The sequence below is a fragment of the Saccopteryx bilineata genome, chromosome 2 (genome assembly GCF_036850765.1).
Source record: "Saccopteryx bilineata isolate mSacBil1 chromosome 2, mSacBil1_pri_phased_curated, whole genome shotgun sequence".
Classification (NCBI taxonomy): domain Eukaryota; kingdom Metazoa; phylum Chordata; class Mammalia; order Chiroptera; family Emballonuridae; genus Saccopteryx; species Saccopteryx bilineata.
In genome coordinates this window covers 29,342,694-29,351,975 of record NC_089491.1, presented here as the reverse complement: position 1 = coordinate 29,351,975, position 9,282 = coordinate 29,342,694, and the positions used below count along the sequence as shown (strand labels likewise).

At 38.6% G+C, this 9,282-nt stretch overlaps 1 pseudogene; it reads right to left on the bottom strand.

Moving 5' to 3' along the window:
- Positions 1 to 2,603: 2,603 nt before the first annotated feature.
- On the bottom strand, positions 2,604 to 7,834 carry LOC136322191 (olfactory receptor 13C4-like; annotated as a pseudogene).
- Positions 7,835 to 9,282: the final 1,448 nt, after the last annotated feature.

Sequence of the window (9,282 nt, the reverse complement as noted above, 5' to 3'; positions counted from 1 at the left end):
TTTTACAAATGTTTTCAAATTATGTTCCACAAAATGTTCTATCTCACTCCCTCAATCAAGTTATACTGTACAGTGAACACCAGATGACATTATAAGCCAAGTAATACATATCTCGGTCTCGCTTAGTATGTCGGGACTCAAACTCCTCTTATCCATTTTCACTGTCAGAGCTTTAATCTCAGTCTTATTCCTAAACCTTTCTCTCCAATCTCACCACAGTGAGAGTTTCAAAAATTCAAGCCATGTTCAGATTCCCTTTCTCCCAGTAAAAAATCCTTCTTTAGTACCTAAAACGTGAACTATAAAGCTTCTAAACTGGCATAGACTACCTCATGTGATAAGTCCAGTTTTATCACCTGCTACTCTCTCACGTTTAATGATCAGATCACGCTGCTCAGCTTACCTTTTCCTAAATGCAAAATGACATTTTACAGCCCCAACTTCACGTACATGTTATCCTCCATGCCTGTAAGGTGTTTCTTTCACATATGCATTTGAATGCCCTTAATAACCTTCCAAAATCAACTCTGGTATTAATTCTTCCTTTGTATCCCATTCCCAGGCCACAGCAAACGTTACTCACTCACTCCCATATTTCACAAATAACTCTACTCTTGAGCCAATTTCCCTAATTAAACTGAGAAGATGCAAAGAGGAGTGTTTATACCTTTATCCCTGTCCAATCACCAGCACTTCACACAGTAATTGAAAATTGGCGGGTGATAATTAAATAATTTATTCAAGATCAGAATAGAGGAGAAGAAATATGGTGTTTGCTTGCTTGCTTGCTTGCTTGGGGTAGGAGGAGATGCTAATTTTACAATACCTGCCTTCCAAGTAAGAGGATCCCCTCAATCCAATAGCCCCTGTGCCCAAGTGCTGGTCAGGATACTGAGAAGTTGGAAGCCTTGTGAATTGTTAGTGAGAATGTAATGGTACAGCCATGTGGAAAAGACCATGGAGATTCCTCAATAAATTTAAAAAATAAAACTACCATAGGATTCAGCTATCCTACGTTGGGGTGTATATTTAAAAGGACTCAAAACAAGATCTTGGAGAAATATCTGTATACTTATGCTTAATGCAGCGTTATTAACAACAGCCAAGAGGAGGATGCAACCCAAAGACCTATCAACAATTGAAAGGCTAAAGGAAGTGTGGTATGTATATATAATGGAATATTATGCAGCATTAAAAGAGAAGTATATTTTGTCATGTGCTACAACATGAACAAACCTCAAAGACATTATGCTAATTGAAATAAGCCAGTCACAAAATAACAAGTACTGTATGATTTCTACTTATATGAAGTAGTCAAAATCATATAACTTATAATAGAAAGTTGTTGCTAAGGGAGTGTGGGAATTAGTGTATAGACAGTATAGAGTTTCAGTTTTGTAATACGGAAATATTCTAGAGATCTTTTGCTTAATAATGTGAATATATCAATACATACAACTAAACTGTACACCTAAAAATGGTTAATATGGTAAATTTCATCCATTTTGCTACAATTGAAAATCAAAGGACTATTTAATTCCCTCCATTTACAGATAAGAAAAAAAGAAGCTGGATGTGTGAAACATCATAATAGAGGCAATTGTAAGACTGAATGTTCTACTGCTAAGGTTAAGATCAAGGCAAGAATGTCCATCATGACCACTTCTGTATGGCATTGTATTGGGTGTCTCAGGCAGTGCAATGTTTTATAAATATCAATGGATCAATTTGTTTGATAGTGTTTTTCAATTTTCTAAATTCATACTAAATTTTTGTTTATTTATTCTCCCAATTACTAAAGATTGGTGTTAAAAATATCAAGATCTGATAATAGATATTTATTTTCCCTTCAGTTGTATCAATTTTTGCTTTATGGATTTGAAGCTATGCTATTAGCTGCACATACACTTAGCTCTTATTTAATGTTCTTAATGCTTTGACCTTTTAAAATCATTTATCTCTGGAAATACTCTATTTCTTGAAGTTAATTTGCCTGTTATTAATATAGCAATTCCAGCTTTAAAGCAGGACCCTGTATATGAGCCCAAAACCTTGGTAGTATAAGTCAAATTTTAAAAAAGTTAAACCTTGATCTTACTGAAATGTGGGGCTCATTCAAGTGGGGTGGACAGAAGTTACAAAGCCTCACCCACAGAGTTTGGTACATACCTGTCTAAATAGAACCAAAAGTAGCACGTGTTGCAATCCAAACCAGAGGAGAAGAACCAGAAGGTAGGGATTTAATTCAGTAACAATACACCAACCCAGGGAAGACAGTAGATAGGCAACAAGATTTTAGTGATCGAATCACTTATGTCTAAATCTGGATTTACCCCAAGGATACAGATTGGCAAAGAGCACAGTTCTTACTTAGCTAGGAGGTCTGCACTTGTATTATTGCTCTAAAACCAATCAGAACCTATTAGAACCTAAGTTTAGAGTAGACTACTCTTCTTAGTAATTGTAGCTAAGTTGAGCAAATACAGACAAAGAATAAAGACTTCTCTATGTAACTTTGATTTTCACAAAGAAGGTCCTCAATGATTAATCACTGATGCCATTCTATCCTTAATACACTAAAGACCACATTTTCACTGGTCTTACTAGTTAACAGCTTTCCACCTCAGCATATACTTTATAGCAACTTTTACATCCTTATTTCTCAAGCTATAGATTACAGGAGTGGCATGGGGGTCACTACCTCATAAAACATGGAAAGAAACCCCACTGTAGCTTGAAAATTTTCTTATCAAAGAGGTCTTGAGACATGGGTTTGACATCCATAAAGAAGATGGTACCATAAAATATCACCATAGTCAGATGTGCTAAGCAGGTGGAAAAGGCCTGTGTCTCCCTGTGCCTTAGTTCAGTCTCAAGATGTTGTAGACGATAAACATGTAGGAGAAAAAGACCATCATCAGTGGAAGAACCAGGAATGCCATATTTGACACTGCTAGGGTAACAGTGTTGAGAAATATATCAGCACCTACTAGCTTAAGGACAGCTAAGGTCTCACATAAGAGATGATTGATAATATTATCCCCACAGAAAGGCAATTGCATGGCAAGAGATGTTTGCACAATTGAGTTGATTTCGCCAGAGAGCCATGACACAGAAGCCATCAGTACACACCACCTTGCTCATGATGATGGGGTATCTCAGAGGGTTACAGATGGCCACATAGCAGTCAAAAGCCATCATGCTGAGGAGCAAACACTCTGTTGACCCCATGGCAAACCCAAAGAACATCTGCACATCCAGAGAAGGAAATGTTCCTTTTCTTTGAGATTAAGCTCACCAATGTTGAGGGAACAGAGGAGGATGTATAGCAGATATCCAAGAAAGAGAGGTTGTCCAGGAAGAAGTACATAGGGGTGTGAAGATGGGAATCAAGGATACTTGCTATGATCAGTCAGATACATAACTAGAATTTGAACAAAGAAAATGATCTCAAGTTTTGGGTAACCTGAGAGCCCCAGAAGAATGAATTCTTCAGAAAAATTTTGTTTATTATGTCCATGTTCCAGCTTTCAGGATATCTAAAGAAGACCTAACAAAATATTTTCACTGCCAAGCAACAAAAGTAATGGATGTCTTGAATAAACATTACTCTAAGATGACATAGAGTGTTTTCTTCAACTTCTGTCACCTGCTCCTAACATATGTTGTTATCTTTAATAGCTTGTGCCTAGAATACAACGAGACTAGGATGTTGAGTTTCTATACCCTGTGTCTAATGTGCTCCAATCTACCAAGGATCAGAAGCAAATTCAGAAGCAACTTCCCTTACTGTTGATGACACTCTAAATTGAGTTTTCTAAAAGACCTTAGAACATTTCAGACAACAAACCTGAATTCTTCATTTAGTCAAGTCCAGTGAAAGAATGGTGGAAAGGCAAAAGACAACTGGACAAGAACTGAAATTCTGATTCAACGTTTAATGGAAGTTTTCTAAAACACAAAGCCAGTTTTATAAAAAATTTTTTGAAAATTTTTTTATAAATTGATTTTTATGAAAATTTGTCTACCTGACATTCTGTATCTCCTTTTGGTCATTTAAGTTAGGTATATTTTTATAGGGCAGGCATTTGATTATAGTAAATTGAACCACATACACTACAATTTAACATCTTCTCAAAGCTAAAAGTAGTTGTTGATCTCACAGTGACAGCCCACTCTTACTATCTTGTGATAAGACCAGTGTGTAGACCGACTATGCATGTGTATGATGGACAAGCTTTGAAGACAATAGTTACTCTTCATTAGTTTTATTCTGTGACTTCAGAGTTATTTGCAATTTATAATATTTAAATGAACCTGAGAAAATTTTAATAATGTTTATATATAATATTTTGTGTGCAGCACTCTATACTTTACCAAAAAAATTATTCTTCTCATTATCTCTATTTTAAAAGAATGTGGCCAATGTTATCCAACCTACAATTAAAAGGTAGAGCTTGCCCTGGCTGGTTGGCTCAGTGGTAGAGCATCGGCTTGGCATGCAGGAGTCCAGGGTTCGATTCCTGGCCAGGGCACACAGGAGAAGCACCCATCTGCTTCTCCATCCCTCCCCCTCTCCTTCCTCTCTGTCTCTCTCTTTCCCTCCCGCAGCCAATGCTCCATTGGAGCAAAGTTGGCCCAGGCACTAAGGATGGCTCCATGGCCTCTGCCTCAGGAGCTAGAATTGCTCTGGGTGCGACAGAGCAACGCCCCAGATGGGCAAAGCATCGCCCCCTGGTGGGCATGCTGGGTGGATCCCGGTCAGGCACATGCGGGAGTCTTCCTGACTGCTTCCCCGTTTCCAACTTCAAAAAAATACCAAAATAAATAAATAAATAAAATAAAAGGTAGAGTTTGGCTCAGCTCTGTGCCAATGAATTCTAGAACTCTTTGGGCTTCAAAACTAAAAGTTATTATACTGTTTTCCCACCAACTATTATCTAAAATTTTAGGACTTGGTGGAATATTAAAAATTCAACTATTTCAGGCTTTCAAGCTTTTCATACACATATAAGTTACCTGAAGATCTCATTAAAATGCAGGTCTGTTCCAGTAATTACGGAGCAGGGCCTGTGATACTGAATTCTTAATAAGCTCCCAGGTTATGCTGAAGCAGATTGTGAGTTGTCAGACTATGAGGATGTTTCATTTATTTATTTTTTTTTTTTTTTCTGAATTGAGAAGCTGGGAGGCAGAGAGACAGACTCTGGGCCTGACCGGGATCCACCCAGCATGCCCACCTTGGGGCAATGCTCTGCCCATCTGAGGCATTGCTCCTTTGCACCCAGAGCAATTTTAGTGCCTGAGGTGAAGGCCACAGAGCCATCCTCAGCACCCAGGCCAACTTTGCTCCGATGGAGCCTTGGCTGCAGGAAGGGAAGAGAGAGACAGAGAGAAAGTAGAGGGGGAGGGGTAGAGAAGCAAATGGATGCTTCTCCTGCGTGCCCTGGCCGGAATCAAACCCAGGACTTCCACACGCTAGGCAGATGCTCTACCGCTAAGCTAGCCGGCCAGGGCTGGATGTTTCTGTTACAAATGGATTTTCTTTTGTTTCATTAGATGGACAAGCTTAGCGACCTAGAAAATGATCAAGGCCTTACTTCTTTCATGTTTTCCAGCAAACCCCAGGGCTGCATCTCACTGTTCAGTACAATTCAAAAATTAGTAATATTAAAAGATAAATTGTATAAAAGCACAATAAATAGACTTCTGCTGGACTACTATAAGATGTATAGGATATTGCTAAGAGCCTAACTTGGACCCACTCCTGTTTCAAGCTGAATAAAGAAAGTCAAATATAACACAACACATCTGTCATCAAAATGTTTACAGTTCAGTGAGGGAACAGTGAAACTGCACATGAAACAATTTGATATAAAATATAATTACATTGTGTGATCAGAGTGACTATCTTAAGTCTCTCTAGAAGGAGGAGGTTAATGAGAAATAAACACATCAAGAGAGAGTCTGGAAGAATCTCTATTGAGGTTGGATCTGCAAATATGGGAAGGACGAGGCAGGTCTGGGAGAGAAGAGGTTGAGCAGAAGAAAAAACAGATTGAGCAAAGTTTAGGTGTAAGCACCCTGGCAGTGCCTCCTTTTCAGAAAGGGGAAAAAGTGGTGTCTGCGGAAAAGTGAGACAAAGCACATTTGAACACGTAAATGAAGCAGACATATATAAAGGTCCAAAGTTAGAGAAACTGATACTTCTTTTCATTGGGAAGGAGCCCGTTATTAGAAGCACCAAGTCCAAAGAGAGTGTTTAGACCCTGTGATTTTTAGGTCCCCTTCAAAATTGGTATCATACACTGATTTTCTGAGGTTTGGGGGCAGATATATAATACAAAGAAATAAAATATTTAAGTTAATTAGGTTATCATTAATTACTAACTAGTACACCAAAAAAAAAAAAATCATCTCTTTGTAAATGCCAACAAATTTCACATTAGCCAAACTTGCAAGGGTATAGGGTTCCCATAGGCCAGTGGTTAGCAAACTCATTAGTCAACAGAGCCAAATATCAACAGTACAACGATTGAAATTTCTTTTGAGAGCCAAGTTTTTTAAACTTACACTATATAGGTGGGTACATTCCTTATCGAGGTAGCGCCCGCACGTGGTATTTTGTGGAAGAGCCACACTCAAGGGGCCAAAGAGCCACATGTGGCTCACAAGCCGCAGTTTGCCAACCAGGGACCTAGACTAACAGTTCTGAGAATGTCAGCATATGTTCACTACCCCACACTAACACTCAGTTTGCTCTGTGATGATCAGTGAAAAGATTTCTCTACAGTGTATAATGTCTTAGTGTCAAAAGCCCAACAGAGGGATTCTCACTTCAGAAACAATTCAGTTAAAGAATACCAGAGAAAATTTCAACTTGGGTGAGAGAATGTGGAATCTCCAAATTAGAAATGAAGAAATTGAGCCTCAGGGCAATGTTTAGTGTATATTTATTCAGGTATGGGCCAGAAGTACCTTAACACTTTTAATTTATTTAAATGGAAAACTTCCATTTATGCAAACAACTTTCATTGCAGGCTCTTATGTGCCAGGTACTGTGCTTGAAATTAGTTCACTTGGTTGCAGTCACATGATGGCCAATAATGGGCAGAGACAATACCCAAAGCCCATTCTCTTTCCAGTATTCCTATGCCCAACAGGTAGCGTTAAACTCTGTATAGAAAACCTATGTCAGCAACAGAAAATGATCGGTGAGATCACAGATATATTAAAGTCATAAAAGCAAAACTCAATGCACAAGCAGAATGGTTAAGTTTCGAGAACTTAGTACTTCTTATCATGATGGAAGGTTCAGAACTGTGGAGTTCATTATATGTCTCAGAACACGTCATTATCTGTGAAATGATTCTATATTTACTCAACACTACTTACGATGATTCAAAGTTGTCCCCAAGAAGGATACAGGAGTTAGCCAAGGGACAGGAGCACTCTGATCAGCCCACGCATAATGCAAAAGAAGACAGCAAACACTGACTTACCCAGAAATGTGGCGATGTTCCAGATCCAGCCCCTTTGGGGTCCAGGTCTGGGGAGCCTGTTGGTTTCCAATTCCTGAAAAATGTAATGACAATGCATCTTAGGTCACTTAAACCACTGTTCTTGCCACCTGCTCCAAGCCCTTCCCTCCTAGACATATATTCCCTCACCAATTCAAAACCACCTTCAGCCAGTTTTGTCTGGCTGCCTTACTTCTTCTCCCAGAAACTTCAATTGGTTATTCTGTATATTGTAAGATAACGAGAGACACAAGGAAAGGAGCTCACCTGTTTTGTTCATCCTTCACCAACAGCCTAACCAAATGGCTGCGCATCTTGGGTTTGGGCCGAATTGGTGAAGGTTTTACACTTTAAGTTCTTTTTTTTTTTTTTTAATAAATTTTTATTAATGGTAATGGGATGACATTAATAAATCAGGGTACATATATTCAAAGAAAACATGTCTAGGTTATTTTGTCATCAAATTATGTTGCAAACCCCTCGCCCAAAGTCAGATTGTCCTCCGTCACCCTCTATCTAATTCTCTGTGCCCCTCCCCCTCCCCCTAACTCTCTCCCTCCCTCCCTCCCTCCCATGTCCTCCCTCCCCCCCCCACCCTTGGTAACCACCACACTCTTGTCCATGTCTCTTAGTCTCATTTTTATGTTCCACCAATGTATGGAATCATGTAGTTCTTGTTTTTTTTCTGATTTACTTATTTCACTCCTTATAATGTTATCAAGATCCCACCATTTTGCTGTAAATGATCTGATGTCATCATTTCTTATGGCTGAGTAGTATTCCATAGTGTATATGTGCCACATCTTCTTTATCCAGTCTTCTATTAAAGGGCTTTTTGGTTGTTTCCATGTCTTGGCCACTGTGAACAGTGCTGCAATGAACATGGGGCTACATGTGTCTTCACGTATCAATGTTTCTGAGGTTTTGGGGTATATGCCCAGTAGAGGGATTGCTGGGTCATAAGGTAGTTCTATTTTCAGTTTTTTGAGGAACCGCCATACTTTCTTCCATAATGGTTGTACTACTTTACAGTCCCACCAACAGTGAATGAGGGTTCCTTTTTCTCCACAGCCTCTCCAACATTTGCTATTACCCGTCTTGTTAATAATAGCTAATCTAACAGGAGTGAGGTGGTATCTCATTATAGTTTTGATTTGCATTTCTCTAATAACTAATGAAGCTGAGCATCTTTTCATATATCTGTTGGCCATTTGTATCTCTTCCTGGGAGAAGTGTCTGTTCATTTCCTCTTCCCATTTTTTTATTGGATTGTTTGTTTGTTTGTTGTTGAGTTTTATGAGTTCTTTGTAAATTTTGGATATTAGGCCCTTATCTGAGCTGTTGTTTGAAAATATCAGTTCCCATATAGTTGGCTGTCTGTTTATTTTGATATCAGTTTCTCTTGCTGAGCAAAAACTTTTAATTCTGATGTAGTCCCATTCATTTATCTTTGCCTTCACTTCTCTTGCCATTGGAGTCAAGTTCATAAAATGTTCTTTAAAACCCAGGTCCATGATTTTAGTACCTATGTCTTCTTCTATGTACTTTATTGTTTCAGGTCTTATATTTAGGTCTTTGATTCATTTTGAATTAATTTTAGTACACGGGGACAGGCTGTAGTCGAGTTTCATTCTTTTGCATGTGGCTTTCCAGTTTTCCCAACACCATTTGTTGAAGAGGCTTTCTTTTCTCCATTGTGTGTTGTTGGCCCCTTTATCAAAGATTATTTGACCATATATATGTGGTTTTATTTCTGGGCTTT